Source organism: Pan troglodytes, chromosome 15 (genome assembly GCF_028858775.2).
Source record: "Pan troglodytes isolate AG18354 chromosome 15, NHGRI_mPanTro3-v2.0_pri, whole genome shotgun sequence".
Lineage (NCBI taxonomy): Eukaryota > Metazoa > Chordata > Mammalia > Primates > Hominidae > Pan > Pan troglodytes.
The window spans coordinates 55,635,452-55,652,690 of NC_072413.2; the positions used below are offsets into that span (position 1 = coordinate 55,635,452).

Below are 17,239 nucleotides of genomic sequence, written 5' to 3' on the forward strand. Positions count from 1 at the left end.
CAGCTAATGATTTGACCAATTGTATTAAGACTTGATATGACATTTTCATAGAAAACACTGTAGCTTGTTTAATTATTGAGTAATGCATACCAAGGACTCTTAACAATGAACATTTATTTTCCTGTGATAAACTGACATTAAGTAAGAAATAGCGCAATGCTAAAATAAATTATCTTAAAATAAAATTCAGATCAATAATAACAAGAATACATAATAATGGCCCTGATTTATGAGTACTTACTATGTGTCAGTAGCTTCAGATACAATAGCTTAATCCTCAAATAGTTTTGCTTGCTGGAAATTATCACCCGATTTACAGGTAGCAAAACGGGCTTAAATAATTTAAATGAATCACTTAAGTCCTACAGTAGGTAGCCTTTCTAATATTCTGTTCTGCTCCCACACATTACAACTCATCATTGGTCATTTTAAAAAATTTTTATTATTGTTATACTTTAAGTTTTAGGGTACATGTGCACAACGTGCAGGTTTGTTACTTATGTATACATGTGCCATGTTGGTGTGCTGCACACATTAACTCCTCATTTAGCATTAGGTATATCTCCTAATGCTATCCCTCCCCCCTGCCCCCACCCCACAACAGGCCCGGGTGTGTGATGTTCCCCTTCCTGTGTCCATGTGCTCTCATTGTTCAATTCCCACCTATGAGTGAGAATATGCAGTGTTTGGTTTTTTGTCCTTGTGATAGTTTGCTGAGAATGATGGTTTCCAGCTTCATCCATGTCCTTACGAAGGACATGAACTCATCCTTGTTTATGGTTGCATAGTATTCCATGGTGTGTATGTGCCACATTCTCTTAATCCAGTCTATCATTGTTGGACATTTGGGTTGGTTCCAAGTGTTTGCTATTATGAATAGTGCCATAATAAACATGCGTGTGCATGTGTCTTTATAGCAGCACGATTTATAATTCTTTGGGTATATACCCAGTAATGGGATGGCTGGGTCAAATGGTATTTCTAGTTCTAGATCCCTGAGGAATCGCCACACTGACTTCCACAGTGGTTGAACTAGTTTACAGTCCCACCAACATGTAAAAGTGTTCCTATTTCTCCACATCCTCTCCAGCCCCTGTTGTTTCCTGACTTTTTAATGATTGCCATTCTAACTGGTGTGAGATGGTATCTCACTGTGGTTTTGATTTGCATTTCTCTGATGGCCAGTGATGATGAGCATTTTTTCGAGTGTTTTTTGGCTGCATAAATGTCTTCTTTTGAGAAGTGTCTGTTCATATCCTTTGCCCACTTTTTGATGGGTTTTTTTTTTTTCTTGTAAATTTGTTTGAGTTCTTTGTAGATTCTGGATATTCGCCCTTTGTCAGATGAGTAGGTTGCGAAAATTTTCTCCCATTCTGTAGGTTGCCTGTTCACTCTGATGGTGGTTTCTTTTGCTGTGCAGAAGCTCTTTAGTTTAATTAGATCCCATTTGTCAATTTTGGCTTTTGTTGCCATTGCTTTTGGTGTTTTAGACATGAAGTCCTTGCCCATGCCTATGTCTTGAATGGTATTGCCTAGGTTTTCTTCTAGGGTTTTTATGGTTAGACCTAAATTTCTAACATGTAACTCTTTAATCCATCTTGAATTAATTTTGGTATAAGGTGTAAGGAAGGGATCCAGTTTCAGCTTACTACATGTGGCTAGCCAGTTTTCCCAGCACCATTCATTAAATAGGGAATCCTTTCCCCATTGCTTGTTTTTCTCAGGTTTGTCAAAGATCAGATAGTTGTAGATATGTAGCATTATTTCTGAGAGCTCTGTTTTGTTCCATTGGTCTACATCTCTGTTGTGGTACAAGTACCATGCTGTTTTGGTTACTGTAGCCTTGTAATATAGTTTGAAGTCAGGTAGTGTGATGCCTCCAGCTTTGTTCTTTTGGCTTAGGATTGATTTGGTGATGCAGACTCTTTTTTGGTTCCATATGAACTTTAAAGTAGTTTTTTCCAATTCTGTGAAGAAAGTCATTGGTAGCTTGATGGGGATGGCATTGAATCTATAAATTACCTTGGGCAGTATGGCCATTTTCACAATATTCGTTCTTCCTACCCATGAGCATGGAATGTTCTTCCTTTTGTTTGTATCCTCTTTTATTTCATTGAGCAGTGGTTTGTAGTTCTCCTTGAAGAGGTCCTTCACATCCCTTGTAAGTTGGATTCCTAGGTATTTTATTCTCTTTGAAGCAATCGTGAATGGGAGTTCACTCATGATTTGGCTCTCTGTTTGTCTGTTATTGGTGTATAAGAATGCTTGTGATTTTTGCACATTGATTTTGTATCCTGAGACTTTGCTGAAGTTGCTTATCAGCTTAAGGAGATTTTGGGCTGAGATGATGGGGTTTTCTAGATATACAATCATGTACATCTGCAAACAGGGACAATTTGACTTCCTCTTTTCCTAATTAAATGCCCTTTATTTCCTTCTCCTGCCCGATTGCCCTGACCAGAACTTCCAACACTATGTTGAATAGGAGTGGTGAGAGAGGGCATCCCTGTCTTGTGCCAGTTTTCAAAGGGAATGCTTCCAGTTTTCGTCCATTCAGTATGATATTGGCTGTGGGCTTGTCATAGATAGCTCCTATTATTTTGAGATACGTCCCATCAGTACCTAATTTATTGAGAGTTTTTAGCATGAAGGGCTGTTGAATTTTGTCAAAGGCCTTTTCTGCATCTATTGAGATAATCATGTGGTTTTTGTCTTTGGTTCCGTTTATATGCTGGATTACATTTATTGATTTGTGTCTGTTGAACCAGCCTTGCATCCCAGGGACGAAGCCCACTTGATCATGGTGGATAAGCTTTTTGATGTGCTGCTGGATTCGGTTTGCCAGTATTTTATTGAGGATTTTTGTACCAATGTTCATCAAGGATATTGGCCTAAAATTATCTTTTTTTGTTGTGTCTCTGCCAGGCTTTGGTATCAGGATGATGCTGGCCTCATCAAATGAGTTAGGAAGGATTCCCTCTTTTTCTATTGATTGGAATAGTTTCAGAAGGAATGGTACCAGCTCCTCTTTGTACCTCTGGTAGAATTCGGCTGTGAATCCATCTGGTCCTGGACTTTTTTTGGTTGGTAAGCTATTAATTATTGTCTCAATTTCAGAGCCTGTTATTGTTCTATTCAGAGATTCCACTTCTTCCTGGTTTAGTCTTGGGAGGGTGTATGTATCGAGGAATTTATCCATTTCTTCTAGATTTTCTAGTTTATTTGCGTAGAGGTATCTATAGTATTCTCTGATGGTAGTTTGTATTTCTGTGGGATCGGTGGTGATATCCCCTTTGTCATTTTTTATTGCGTCTATTTGATTCTTCTCTCTTTTCTTCTTTATTAGTTGCTAGCGGTCTATCTATTTTGTTGATCTTTTCAAAAAACCAGTTCCTGGATTCATTGATTTTTTCAAGGGTTTTTTGTGTCTCTATTTCCTTCAGTTCTGCTCTGATCTTAGTTATTTCTCACCTTCTGTTAGCTTTTGAATGTGTTTGCTCTTGCTTTTCTAGTTCTTTTAATTGTGATGTTAGGGTGTCAATTTTAGATCTTTCCTGCTTTCTCTTGTGGGCATTTAGTGCTATAAATTTCCCTCTACACACTGCTTTTAATGTGACCCAGAGATTCTGGTATGTTGTGTCTTTGTTCTCATTCGTTTCAAAGAACATCTTTATTTCTGCCTTCATTTCATTATGTACCCAGTAGTCATTCAGGAGCAGGTTGTTCAGTTTCCATGTAGTTGAGCGGTTTTGAGTGAGTTTCTTAATCCTAAGTCCTAGTTTGACTGCACTGTGGTCTGAGAGATAGTTTGTTATAATTTCTCTTCTTTTACATTTGCTGAGGAGTGCTTTACTTCCAACTATGTGGTCAATTTTGGAATAGGTGTCATGTGGTGCTGAAAAGAATGCATATTCTGTTGATTTGGGGTGGAGAGTTCTGTAGATGTCTATTAGGTCCGCTTGGTGCAGAGCTGAGTTCAATTCCTGGGTATCCTTGTTGACTTTCTGTCTCATTGATCTGTCTAATGTTGACGGTGGGGTGTTAAAGTCTCCCATTATTATTGTGTGGGAGTCTAAGTCTCTTTGTAGGTCACTAAGGACTTGCTTTATGAATCTGGGTCCTCCTGTTATTGGGTGCATACATATTTAGGATAGTTACCTCTTCTTGTTGAATTGACCCCTTTACCATTATGTGATGGCCTTCTTTGTCTCTTTTGATCTTTGTTGGTTTAAAGTCTAACAACCTTCAAAATAAAAATTTGTTTTAGAGCTAATGGTGTCTTACAATCACTGTTAGCCTTGTGGCCATTGTCTTGGAATGCTTGAACTGCACTGTAATTCCTGGTGGCATTACTGGACAACTTCAACCCCTTAATGTTTCAGTCCATAAGCCCTTTATAAGGACTATCTGAGGAAGAAAGAGGAATCCTGGCCTTATCTGAAAAGCTTCCATTGATATTGAAAAATATTCTTCGCATGACCAAACTTTGGTTAGGCTCCTGAACATTTTCCTAGACCCATCTGTGTTCTTCCTTACAAAATGCAGTTTTAGAAATAACCCTGCTAAGTCACTTTAACCAGAATCCTCATCCTTCACACCTGATCACCCTCAGTATGTAATCGGGTTCTTCATCCTCTACCATCCCCCAGGCGATGTCTGATCACCCCGGCCTGTCCTCAGCAAGAATCCTGTTAGTTCGGTTAGCCAGAATCCCCGCTACCCTGATCTTTCCTCTTATTAGTTTTCCAACCACAGACCCTCTCTCTGCTCCTTGACTTAAAATTTCCACTTGCCCATGCTTTATTCAGAATTAAGCTGTTTCATGTGGAAGTCTCTTCCCTTATTGCTATGGTTCCCAAATGTCTTTTTAGTGTTTTCACTATTGTCTAGCTCTGATTTTACTGTGACGGTAACTTCTAGCAAGATTTCTTTAAATGCCAGCATCGGATATTATACCTCAGGTGTCAAAAACTTGGAAAAAATTCTGAAGGTAATCATAGAGCATTATTTGAAGAAATGATACATCATCATCATTCTTGATGGCACAGAGGATGTTATAGCATGGAAAATATGGACCTCAAAAATGGAATTGATGAGTAATTTGTATGATTTGGGCATTTAACTGTTCATGTATTAACAACAGAGACAGTTAATCTAAAACAAAATAATTTTTAAAAAGAGATATAGCTACTAACACTGTACATTTAAAGAAGCCTAAAAGAGCAATTTCAAATAAACATAAAATAAAAATTCAAAACAATATGAAAACAATATGTCATAGTTTATTGCCATTTTTTTCTTAGAGCTACATAACACATTCATGTGCCTTAAAATTTCAGTTTAGATGCCACATGCAGTGAATTACTAGTGGCTGTTTCAAGAATAAGCTTGAGAGGCTTCTCTGCAAAACTATATTCCTCTCCCCTTTTCTTATTTTTTCAATTAAAACTATAAATATGGATGGTTTATGAACCTTTCTTAAAAAGGAGAAAGGAAACTGAGCTTTTAAGAAGTGTGTACAAAGCATATTTGTTTCTTTCTGAAAAATAAAATCTAAGCTTTATGCAAGCTCTTCAGCAACAACCTGCATGATCTGATCTTTATAGAATCACTCTCTCTCACATTAGCTGTCAGATAAAATACAGGTAATATATTGCATAGACTTATACTAGAAATGATTTATTGCTTATTGAAACTCAAACTTAATTGCGTGCACTGTATTTCTATCTACTAAATCTGACAGACCTACGACTCACTCACTCTGCTTCAGTTACCCTGGCCTCATCTCTGTCCTTCCTTCCTGTCTGCACACTTGCTGTTCACTTCTTTGTCTGCCTACCTATTTCTCATCATCTTTCAAGTGGCACTTAAGATCACTCCTCAGAGATACCTTCCTGATCCTTAACCTAAATCAGCTCCTCTGTTGAAACTTCTCACACCTTTTCCTTTCCTTCACATCATAGCTTGTGTCCCCATTTATAATTACTCCCTTTATTTGTGTGCTAATGTGCTTCACTTTTGTATTAGTTTCCTCTTGCTGCTGTAACAAATTACCAAAACATAATGGCTTAAAACAACACAGATTTATTATATTGCAGTTTTGGTGGTAGAAGTCTAAAACTGATTGGCAGGGCTACATTCCTTCTGGAGGTTCCAGGGGAGAACACTTTCTTTGCTTTTTCCAGCTTCTAGAAGCTGCCTGCCTTCTTTGGCTCATGATCCCCTATCACCCCTGCTTTTGTCTTCACATCTCCATCTCTGACTCTGCCTCCTTCTTATAAAGGAAGCTTGTGATTACCTTGGGCACATGCAGATAACCTGGGATAATCTCTCCTCTTCAAGATCCTTAATTTATTCACATCTGCAATGTTGTTTTTGCTATGTAAGGTAACACATCCACCGGTTTAGGGGATTCCAATGCGGCATCTCTGAGGGGTCATTATTCTGCCAACCACAGCATGTCACAGACTATGGAAATGGGACATATCTATTTTTCTCCACTGTATTTCTAGTGGCTGGCATGTGATGGGCACTAGATAATGTTGGCGAAATGAATGAATATATCTTTTTTGTTGCCCTACTTAAAAGCAAATCACCAAATCCCCCAAAATTTACCAAAGAGAACTCATGACTCAATACTGAATCCAGAGATTTGATATTTCAAAAGTTTTTCTGGGGCAGGTGGGTGAGAAACACTACCTGTGCCCTGCAGCCTCAGATATGCACCCCATGTCTCAATGCCTTCCTTCATCTCCCTTTCCTTTCAGAAGCACTGGGTATATTGGACCTTTCCTTCAGTCTTTAAACACTCACCTCTCTTAGCTTTCAGGATACCATATCCTCCTGGAGTTCCTCCTACTTCCCCAACAGTTCCTTCTTAGTTTGCTTTTCTAATGTGACTTCTCCACCTGATCATTAATGTTGGAGCGCCCGAGGTCTGGTCCAGGGTCCCTTCTCTACTCTTACTCATTCCTCTGAGAGATCTCATTCGGGCCTATGGATTTAATATTATCCATGGGCTGATCATTCCAAGTTGTCTCTAGCCTTGGCTTTCCCACAGCTCAAAATATCTCACATCCAGCTTTCTACTTGGTACCCTTACTGGAATGTTTAATATTATCCCAAACTTAAAAATGTTTCAAGCAGAAATTGTTATTTTCCTCCCTCCCAAATATTTCTCTCCTCAGACATTTACATCTCAACAAATAGCATCACCATCCAACCAGTTAGTATTCTTCTCCCACACCCCCATCATCTAATTCATTAGCAAGTTCTATTGATTTGCCCAAAACACACCTCAACTACGTCTACTCACCATCTCTATGTCTGTCACCTAATTCATACCTCTGTCATGTCCAGCCCAGCCCACTACGATAATCTGCTAATGGGTCTCTGCCTCCAGACCCTCCTTTCACCTATACTTCACATAGTAGCCAGAGTGTGGTCTTTAAAAAATGGCAGTTAGATCATACCATTCTCCTGCTTAGATCCTTTCAATGGCCTTTGCTGCACTTAAATCCAGACTCTTTCCTTAGGCTTACAAAGTCCTCCGTAGTCCATCCCTGCCCACCCCTCCAGGTCAGCCTCATGGCCCTCCTTCTTTCACTCACTGGTTCTGTGTAGTGTTCTCAAAGTGGCCAAGTTTGTTCATGTATCAAGGCCTTAGAATGTGCTGTTCCCTGTGTCTGGAACCCTTCCTCAGCTCCTGGCATGGCTGGGAACTTGTAATCCTTCAGGTCTCAGACCAAATACCACCTTCTAAGAGAGGCCTTCCCCAAACACCCTATCTAAAGTAGCTATCCCCTCAGTTATACTCCATAACATTACTCCATTTATTTCCTTTAATATTTAGGCTTATGTCACAATCCAAAACCATTTTCCTCATCAGTGTGTTCACTGGTATAGTGCCTCCCTCTCCCATTAGGATATAAACTCATGAAGACAGAGAGCTTGTCAGTCTTGTTCACTACTAGATCGGGACCTAACACACAGCTGGTGCACAAAACATGTCAGTTGACTGACTGATTAAATGAACAAATGCTTTGACTGGACTAAACGCCCAAAGCTTCCCAAATTTATCAACATCAGACGTTTTTATTTTGGTAATGACCTACTGGAGTTTCCAGTGAGGTATTCTGACTACCAAGAATTCTGAGAAATGAGTCATCCTGGGGAGTGAAGTGGGTCGGCGGTGGGGGTAGACTGCCTCCAGCCCCATGAAGCCCAGTCAGTGCCCCCAGCTCTAGTGATGTCTGATGTCATCCCCTTCCTTGGCAGTGCTGGGGACAGGTGAGGTACAGCAGCCGTCACAGATACCGAGAGTCCTCAGTTTCCAAAGAACCACCTCTGAGGAGTAACCCCATCACACAGGAAGCAAGAGGAACCAGGACTAGCCCTTTGAGCATGAGGAGAGCAGTGGCCCTCCTAGAGCCAGGAACGGGGTGGAGCTGATGTAGCACTTTCTAGACTGGTCATTCAAGCTCCATGGCTGCGGCTTGGGAAAATGTCTCTGTGAGTGAGTGTGTGTGTGTGAGCTGAGAGCTCTGTTTACCTACAGTTCTGTAGTTCTGAGCTTCCAGGGCTAAGACGGCTGGAGGGACCAGAGGGGAGTGAAATACTGAGTGAGAAAAGTTTATCCTCCTCTGTCCAATGGGACCCTTACCAGAGGCAGAGCAGTGGGTGGGAGCCCACACAGGACTGCTCAATATGACTCCACAGCAGCAACAGCCAGAGGGCAGGGAAGGCTCAGTGGGTAAAGCCAGCCTCTTCAGCTTAAGGGGTAATAAAAAGGACTGACCCACTGGATCACGGAGGCATCCTAGGGTACCTGGAGGACCCCCAGGAAAGAAGCTCCAAGAGGAAAGACAGACATCCTGGCAACAGGCAGACAGGAGTCTCAGCCTGTAACATGAATTTTAAATGGAATGTGATGTAACTTCATGTCTTAAGAAGTATGTCTAACTTCATACATAAGTATGGAAAAGACTAGAATTTTCAGAAGCTTTCTGCAAGCTCAATTCTGAACTCCATAGAGCTAGAATTTTAATGACTATCAATAAACCGGAAACAAGAAATAAAAAGAAACCCCATGGACAGGCGTGCTAGCTTTCTGAGCTCTTTCTTGGCTCCTCCAGTTTCCCTAGCAATGTTTAAGCCGGGTACCTGCTCATGGTAACTAAAATCCAACCATCATGGGTCCTCATTTTGTCCCAGGAGGAATTAAAAAATCAATACTTTTTGGAGCAATTTTCTTTCTCATTCAGATCAGTGGTTCTGAGCAAGGGATGATCAGTGTCTTCTGAACAAGGAGACACTGAGCCATGTTCAGAGATGCTTTTTGGTTGTCATAACTGGGAGGTGGGTGCTGCTGGCATCTAGCACACAGAGGCCAGGGATGCTGCTAAACAGCCTATGGTGCAGAGGATAATAACCACCACACAAAGATCTAACAGGATAATAACCCCCACACAAAGAACTATCTCGCACAAAATGTCAACAGTGCAGAGTGTGAAAAATCCTGACGTATGCTAAAATGTACACAAATCTCTTCTCTGATGAGGCTCTGAAAGTATAAGTGTGAGAGGAAGAGGGAGATGATTTGTGGATATTGAACCAAAGCTGATGGTTCATCTTGCAATCAATTCTAATCCAAAACAGTTTAACTAAGCAGTAATTTCTTCTTTTATTTAGTGCTGATGCCGTAGCATGGATGATTCTGTTTGGCTCTTTTCCATCAGGCATCTCTCTCCACTGAGTAATCTGTTTAGGTTACAAGCAACCCCTTCAGACTGCAGAAGCCTTTGCCTTCAATGTATTAAAAAACCTCAGGTACATATTCCCTTGGAAGTTCAATATCACAAAAGTCACAAGGCATTTACAAGGATTACTTTATAAGGTCTTTAATAGTTACTATTAAATAAATTTTATGTTCAGTGTATTGGAGCTTCAGAGAAGAAATAACAGTAGAATCCCTGCCCTGAAGTGCTTGCAATATCCCACAAGGCCCAATAAAATGAGGCATGAAAGACGACTTCAGTGTACCAAGAACAGTCAAATCTCGCTGGGGAAAAAACTGACAAGGGAGACTATTTCAAAGAGAAGACCCAGGTAAAACTAAGGATATTTCCACTGCTAAAGAAGCAAGTGCCTGGGGAGTAATGGAGTCTGTGTTATCACTCACTTTACACCAGAGATTAATGTGGAGAGAATCACTGGTTGGTGGGTCGGGGGAGCCCAGGGGCCACTACCCAAGCTGTTGACTCAGTGTCCAACCTTGTAGGAAGAGCAGTTCAGCTCTGGGTCTTTGACATACTTTCTATCACCACCACAAATTTAGATTTTAAAACAACTGTCAGAAACACAAAATTATTTAGCTTCCCAGTCAAGCATGGTTATAGTCCTGAAAATGATGATCTGAAGTAAGATATGCCAGGGAGCAGGTGGTGTTTGCTGCCACTGTGCAGAAGAGAGATCCTGCAGAGGTGGCCGCCTTATCAGGGCTGGAGTCTTTCTTACTTAGCATGTTAGTTTGCTAGGGCTGCTGTAACAAAGCACCATAAACGGAGTGACTTAAAACAACAGAAATGTATTGCCTCACACTTCCAGAGGCCAGAAGCCCAAGATCAAGGTATTGATACAGTTGGTTCCTTCTGAGGGCTGTGAGGAAGAATCTATTCCATGCTGCTCCCCTAGCATCTGGTGGTTTGTTGGCAATCCTTGATTGCAGAAGCATCACCCCCACCCCTGCCTTCATCTTCACATGGTGCTCTACTTGTGTGCATGCCTGTTTCCAAATTTTCCCTTTATAACGACACCAGTCATATTGCATTAGGTGCCCATTCTACTCATCCAGTATGGCTTCGTTTTATTTATTTTCATAGTTCAAGTATTTCATTTCAATAGTTTTTGAGGAACAGGTGGTTTTGGCTTACATGAATTAGTTCTTTAGTGGCGATTTCTGGGGTTTTTGTGCACCCATCACCCAAGCAGTATACACTGTATCCAATACATAATCCATTGTATCATTCTTATGCCTTTGCGTCCTCATAACTTAGCTCTGACTTATAAGTGAGAATATGCGATATTTGGTTTTCCACCCCTGAGTTACTTCACTTAGAATAATGGCCTTCAACTCCATCCAGGTTGCTGCAAAAGACATTTCACTCTTTTTTATGGCTGAGTAGTATTCCATAGTGTATATATACCACATTTTCTTTATCCACTCGTTGGTTGATGGACATTTAGGCTGGTTCCATATTTTTGCAATTGTGAATTGTGCTGCTGTAAACACGCATGTGCAAGTGTCTTTTTTAATAAAATTACTTATTTTCCTCTGGGTAGATACCCATAGTGGGATTGCTGGATCAAATTGTAGTTCTACTTTTAGTTCTTTAAGGAACCTTCATACTGTTTTCCATAATGGTTGTACTAGTTTACATTCTCACCAGCAATGTAGCATAGTTCTTTTTACCACATCCATGAGCATGGCCTTATTTTAACTAATTACACTTGCAACAACCTAGTTTCCAAGTATGGTTGCATTTTGAGGTACTAGAAGTTAGGACTTCAACATGAACATTGGGGGACATAATTCAAACCATTATAGGAAGCTGGTAAAGAAGGGGTTGCTTCTGGGTGTCCCGCACCCTAGCTTATTTAAAGGTGTGCTGACGAAGCCCGCATGCCTCCAATCAGAGGATATTTTAAGGTGTGTCATAGCTTTTGATTCTGTACTCCAGGGTGGTGTGACTCTTCAGAGCTTCCCTTGAACCATTCTGGAAATATCTCCACCGTCTCAGAATCACCCTGTCAACTGAGTGTGTTCTTTACTGTATATCTGAAGGGTTGAGCTGGTGCTGAACCACCACTCTACTTAGAACTGAGAGCCATCTCATGTTGTGGGTCTGTTTATTCTTTTCACCCTACTCAGTCCTTCCTTTTTTTAAAAAAAATACAAAGTGAAAAATAAATAAATTATAAATAATCTTTTTCTAGAAGTTCATGACATTCACCAAGTGATTGAATGCTCTGTTTGGGGAGGTGGGAGGCACTGTGCTGAGTGCTGGGGAGAACAAGATAGTGTCTGTTCCCATCAAGCTTACTGTGCACAGACTGAGAAAAATACAGAGCAACAAGACATCAGGATGTTTATACCCACGTGGTCTAAGGTACCTAAGTTCGGGCTTCCCTGTCCTCAGCGCTGTGGAGTCTTATCCCATCACTCCCAGAATTGTGCAACACAGCAATGAGGGGAGGACAGTTAGAGCTGCAGCAGGGGGTGTGTGGTGTCACTCTAGGGGATGCCATTCACAAATTGTGCTCTATAAAGCTTGTGCCTGTACCACCCAGCACTGCGGCTCCATGCTTACCGTCCTGTCCCCTTCTAGGCCTCATAGTGCCACCTCACCCAGAGCTGTTTCTGCCAAGGCTCGCACCTCAGGCACCCAAGACCCTTTCTTAGTTCTCATTGTCATCACCTATAGACACACACTACTCCAGCAGTTCTCACTTCGGACTCAAGTGTCATGACTCACAACCAATTACCAACAGTGTCATTTCTCATTTATCACTCCTAATAAAGTGCCAAAATTTACAAATGACCATTTTCCTAGGTTAGCATGGTTATCCCTTTAGCATCTCTCCTCCCACTCATCTATATCCTGATATGTGTGATCGTCTAATCTCATAATCCATGAGATGCATTCCTGAGGAGTACAGGAAGAGACATTGCTCTCTGCTGCTGCCAGGATCACAAGGCTGGTCCTGTCACCCTCCTGGGCAAGTTTTGGGAACTTGCCCTTCCCTCCAGAGCAAATGCTGCACGTCCCAGCACAGACTGCCCTCGGCTCTGCTCCATCTCTTCCCTACCTGCCCTGCCAGCCCCATCTTCTACTACTCCCCGTCCTATCTTGCGTATTAACCACATGAGGCTACTGGTTTCGTGTGTGTGTGTACATATCTACCAAAAGTGGGAGATGAAGGGCAAAACACACACTTGGAAACTGGCTCCTATGAGAAAGGAGCCAGAAGCCCCCCACACCCCCCACACATATATGCTTAAGGACACACACACACATGTCCTTAGAGTGTATATATATATATATATATATATATATATATATATATACACACACACACATACACATGATATATATACACACATATATGTGCTCAGAGGACATTAAAACCCTAAATTAGTTACCTTAGATTACTTGCATGTAAAAATCCTGATGGCTTGTTACTATAGGAACTCAGAGTTCTACCAGAAATCTCCTCAGATTTTAGGTAGCATGGCAGTTAAGGATAGAAGTTCTTTAGCTAAAGGATGTAGGTTCAAATCCCAGCTCCACCTCTCACTAGCTGTGTGCTCAGCATCCCCTCTGTAAAGTGGGGATAACAGGACGTACCTCAACACCTAACAGCAACTGGCCCATAGCAAGTATACCTATATAATACACATATATTTATATTTAAACTTTCTATGTCTGTGCCTCTATTATTACTATCCTTTCTGCTTAGCATCCCTTGCCCCAGTGACATGTGCCAAATCCTAGTCAATTCCCCCAACAAGAATTTTTCCTCCCCCATCTGTGCTTCTGTGATATTCTGAGTGTAAATAATTTAACACAATTGTCACCATCATGACTATATCCATTTGTACATTATGTCTTTGTTATTAGATAGTATGGACTGTAAGGAATATAAATATCTGTTTCCTCCAAGCACTGAGCATAGGCACGTACACATGGCAGGTCTTTAATCAAGGTTCAGTTTAGATGAGACACCAAAGCTGTCAATGAGTCAGAAAACACAAGTTCAGGCATCACCTGGATCTTTTTGACTCAAACGCCTTTTGTTTGCTTTCCTTATCTTTCCCTCTGTCCAGGTCTTTCTCATAGGAGCCAGCTTTCAAGTGTATGTTTTGCCCTCTATCCTTCCCATTTTGGGAGATGGAAGAGGAAAGGGCATGAGACTCCCACTGTGGTTTTTTAGTCCTTTTTGTTTCTGGGCTTTAATCTTGTTTAGGATGCTGTCTGTGCTAGAATGTGTTGAACATAACTTTCCAGCACTGATGCTGATACATCAATTTAAGCTTTACATTGGAACTGAGAGCCATCTCATGCTATGGGTCTATTTATTCTTTTCATGAACTTCCTATGTCAGCCCAGCACATGGCCATTAGTAATATTTTTTATTTCTGGCATGACATAATTTACCCTACCACCTCACAGTAAACGTTGCTAGAAAGACTGTCACAATACCATGCATGCATCATTTCCCCCAAAATCTAGGATCCTGTGCCGGCCCCTGCTTTTCTCCACTGTGCCACAAATTGCATCGCACGTGAGATTCTGTGCAGCTGTAGAAAGTTTATACTATGAGGTGAGGCAGATGGTTATTCTCTACACAGACTGCAGCCCCAACTCAGAAATCAGGCCCTGACTATGGTTTACTTAGCACAGTAATACTGGTGGATGACTCATTATTCTGGGGTTTCTAAACATTTGAGGTTCCTAAGCATTCTAAAATAATTAGATAAAGAAACCTCGGATTGGGAAGGTGCCTAAAGAGAAAGATTTTAGTTCTGTGTTTGTCACTAGTTTACCACTGATATTATAGTGGTATAAAGTTGGTAAGTTACTGTGTCACTTTGAGGAAGTTATTTAACCTCTCTGAGTCTCAATTATTGTGCCTATTCACAGAATAATTTTGAGAATCAAATGAGAATGTGCATAAAACATGTCAACAGTGTGCCTGACACATAGTCAACACCCAATAAGTAGCTATGATGATTATGACTATGGAAACTCAGTCAAGTTGCTTTTCTCCCTGGTGATTTCATTTTTATTCTTCCAAATAGAGAGCATAGTTATGATTTAGTGTCATCTGATATGAGTGTTTGGTAACTTAACATCCATTAAATATGCTCAGAGTCTCAGATGAAAGACTCTGTAAACAGAACATTGATACTATTTTTCAGAGAAGCAGTTAGCTATGATATGAAATATTTTTCATAATACTTTATTAATAAAACTGATGCCAAATATGTAAGCTTTCTAAATGTTCCAATCCATTATTTTAAGTGCTTCCTTATCAAATGGAAATATCTGTGTTAAACAACTTTTATTCAGTGCTTGTCACAGTGACAGTGGTTTTTGTCAGGTCTACAATAAATTTCTTTCCAGGTCTGCATATATTTGAGATGTTCAACAATTAATTAGAGAATGAAGAAGTTCCTTTAGTGAAAATGAAACAGCAGACATAAAAGAGGAGCTATTAATCTGTCAGGTTCCAAGGGACTTTCTGACCACTCTTTGTTTTTAAATATAACAGCACATCGTGGATTTCCAATTCAAACACCAATTCCTAAACTGAGATCCAGTTTAAAACCAGATATGGCTCTCGTTGCCAAGGTTCTTTGGAGAAATGCTGAAAATCATGACTCAGTAGGCAATGCTCTACAGATATATGGATGTCACCTGTCTAAATCACTCCAGCCCCAAATGCAAAGAAGGCCAACAAATCCTAAAACGGTATCTAGCACAAAATAGAAAATATATATTTCTAGTGAAGGAATAGACTCACTACACCCCTTGTTCCCACATTTGAACAATTTAGGATTATAGATTTAGAAATAGAGCCTTCAAGTAGGAAGAAGTCAGCAAGACCCAGAGAGAAAGAAGAGGAGATAAAGAGAGGGTCCCACAGTCACCCTTAGGAAAGAAAGAAAATAAGGTTGGCTGGGCTCTCAGATATCATTGTCTAGGGAAGCCAAGACACTATCCCTAGTGGATCTTAAATCAGAAGAATTCAGAAAGATTCCTTCAGTTTTCTACTTTCCCAGGCGTGGGACTATTCCCCTGTTTAATTACCAAGGAAACTCAAAATGAGGAAGAAAGGTATGCCTGGTTTCCAGGACAGCAAAGACTGGAGGCTGCTCGTTCTCTAGTTGGTCACATGTGAAAAGGAATCCCAAGGGACAGAGGAGGTGGTGACAGTCATTAAAGAAAGGAAAGCAGGCTGAGTCCCTGGAGTCTGCAGCAAGGGAAAAAAGAACACATGCAGATAGCTTAGATCAGGGAAGTGGCCCTGAGGTCTCAGCAGTCAGAGTTTTTAAGTTCCTACAATGAACTAGTTCCTACATCTGTGCCACCCAGAGACCTGAAAGGGAGCAGTCAGAATTAAATAGGAATAGAAATTAAATAGAAAGCAGCCAGTAACTGTACCAGTAACTGGTACACAGAGGAATAGTTACTATTAGCATTCCCACTTTATAGATGAGGAAACCAAGGCATAGAGGGTAAAGTATCTTGTCCAAGGTCACATAGATGGTAAATAACAGAGTTAGGATTTAATCCTAGATGATGTGGTCCCAGAGCCCATGTTTTTAATTACTACCTTAATTCTTCCTCTGTAAAGGATATATAGCTGAGGGTTGTACTTCAGCTTTCACCATCATTATTTACATAATTTTAAAAAATGACGTAAGGACAAATCACAGTTAGTGTCTTAGCTTAATAAACTTTACCTCCTCAAAATAAAAGTAAAATGTCTTGGCAATATAATCATTTTTAAAGATTACTTTTATGACAGAGCAGATCTGGTGTAAAAATTAAAAGGTAGCTACAAGAAGCCTGCCAAAGAAGCATGAAGTTGTGAGCTAGTTAGTTGGAAGCACAGTTTTGCCAATTAGTACCCACCAATTCAATCCCAAATCACCAAGAGACAGGTCCACAAGAAATGTGAGGAGCTGTGGGTCTCTGTTCAGTTATACTAACATGCAAATGCTTGGAAGATATATGTTGGTCTGACTTGCATATCTATTTGTGAGTGGTTACCAAATATGCTTGAGCATCCTAGAAAAATGAGACTCCACGAGAGGAAACAGGCATGGTTTAAAAATAGCAGATGAAATGTGATTTGCAAAGTGTTTTTGGCTGGTGAACATTTGCAGAAATGCATGTTTATGCACATAGAACTGACCCACAATATTGCAGAGTATACAAATAAAACAACAAAACATAGTATCTGGAATAGATTCAACAGTATCACAATTAGCAAAAAAGCTTTGGCTCTTGACAGACTTCTGCTGGATCTACACTTAGAGTTCACAGCTGTTCTGACATCTGCTTCCATCATGCTTCCTCAAATAATCCATCAGCAGCTACGTGGTATACTGTGGTCACTAGCCACCAAGATGGCCCCCATAATCTCTGTGTCCTGGTGTTCATGCCCTTGT

General features: G+C 40.6%; 1 protein-coding gene across 2 annotated transcripts in view; it reads right to left on the reverse strand.

Annotated features, from left to right (window-relative positions):
• The window catches only part of SLC35F4 (solute carrier family 35 member F4), a 300,553-nt gene that overhangs the window by 78,084 nt on the left and 205,230 nt on the right, over positions 1-17,239 (reverse strand). The gene's annotated exons all lie outside the window — the stretch shown is intronic.